Below are 1453 nucleotides of genomic sequence, written 5' to 3'. Positions count from 1 at the left end.
TCTACAATTATATTTCAATGATCATTTTTCTAAATACCAGCAATAACCAGTTAGAAAATTTATTAAAACCCCCCAAATGATGTTGAAATAAATATTTAAAAACTCAAGTATGTAGATTGTATAATATCATAACAATATTTATTCACCAATAAATGTAGAGTCAATGGCATCTCAAATAAGTGCCACCAGTTTATTTTTTAAATGCCCGAACTTATCTGAATATTTATCATTACAGAGTGGACACTCCCATAAATGGATGGGTGAGAGATTAAATTGGGACAAACCTTAGAGCACACAATTTGGCAATATCAACCAAAACATACATTTCAGGCACTCTGCAACACAAGGATTCTATAATAGATGTATCCTCTTCATAATATTCTAAACGTGCAGCATATTCTATGAATATTGATTTATTTAAATTATAGTTTATAATAGTAAAAGAGTTAAAGACCATCAAGTATCCTTCAGAAAGATACTATTTCATAATATGTGATGTGGGCCACTGAAATTGTAGCCACACAGAGAAAATTAATAAGGCCTATGCTCAAGGATGACGCCAATTTATGGAATATTTCACATTTTGGTGTTCATTTTGTTATTTTTTTACCTATACATATTCTTACACACACACACACAGGATGTGCATGCGTGTATTTGTGGATTCAGAGAAAGAATAGTAGAAATGAGAATTTAAAACATTATTTTAATAAGTTAGTTCCCATTGTTTCCCGAAAGGACAGGAGTTGATGTTGAAGATACTGGAGAAGAAGTAAGGGAATCATCCACTTTTCTCAAGTTTCATGGGAAACTGTTAAATTGCTTTGGTAATATTTGCCAAAAACTTTTGGAAACAACCATGACTTCCCATGAAAAGTCCAATTTTGTTGATCAGAAAAGTATTAGGAAAGCATTCATAAGCTAAGAATTCTGCATTTCATTTTCATTTGTAAAAGACAGCCCTTGTGCCTTTTTCGATCTGTTAGCACACAGGGTAGCAGTGATCCACAGCCCCACGCACCTGAGCTTGCCTGACTTACAATTCCAGGGAATGAATGGAAATGCCATACAGCAGCAGTTCTCAAATAAGAAAGCAACGTAAATCCAGTGTGGGGTCCAAAGGGCACCATGCAACTTACTCCATCTCATAAAACTCAATAATCTAGAAGGGTACAATCACATTGCATGCAACACAGATGAAAAGCATAATTGAATCACAGGAGGAAGAGGAAAAGAAAACCCTAGAAAAGAAGACAGTAGTTCAGCTGAAAATCAAAACCTGCTGCTTCCCAAGTTCCAGAGTAGTTACTCCCCATTGTTTCCATAACCGACTTTACAAAGTGCCTGTGGATGACAACCTCTCTTATTAGGCACATCTGTGAGTACACATTTTAACTGCTGCAGTGGCGCCATACTGAGAGATACATGAGCCAGCATCCATGAGGAAAAGGAT

The 1453-nt window shown here is 35.7% G+C and overlaps 1 non-coding gene across 1 annotated transcript; it reads left to right on the top strand.

Annotated features, from left to right (window-relative positions):
- The first annotated feature begins 484 nt into the window (after positions 1-484).
- Positions 485-586, top strand: LOC117196280 (U6 spliceosomal RNA). Its single transcript, XR_004476393.1, has one exon. It is a non-coding gene; the product is annotated as a U6 spliceosomal RNA (small nuclear RNA).
- Positions 587-1453: the final 867 nt, after the last annotated feature.

Source organism: Orcinus orca, chromosome 12 (genome assembly GCF_937001465.1).
Source record: "Orcinus orca chromosome 12, mOrcOrc1.1, whole genome shotgun sequence".
Taxonomy (NCBI): domain Eukaryota; kingdom Metazoa; phylum Chordata; class Mammalia; order Artiodactyla; family Delphinidae; genus Orcinus; species Orcinus orca.
This window is presented reverse-complemented; position numbering and strand designations above follow the sequence as displayed.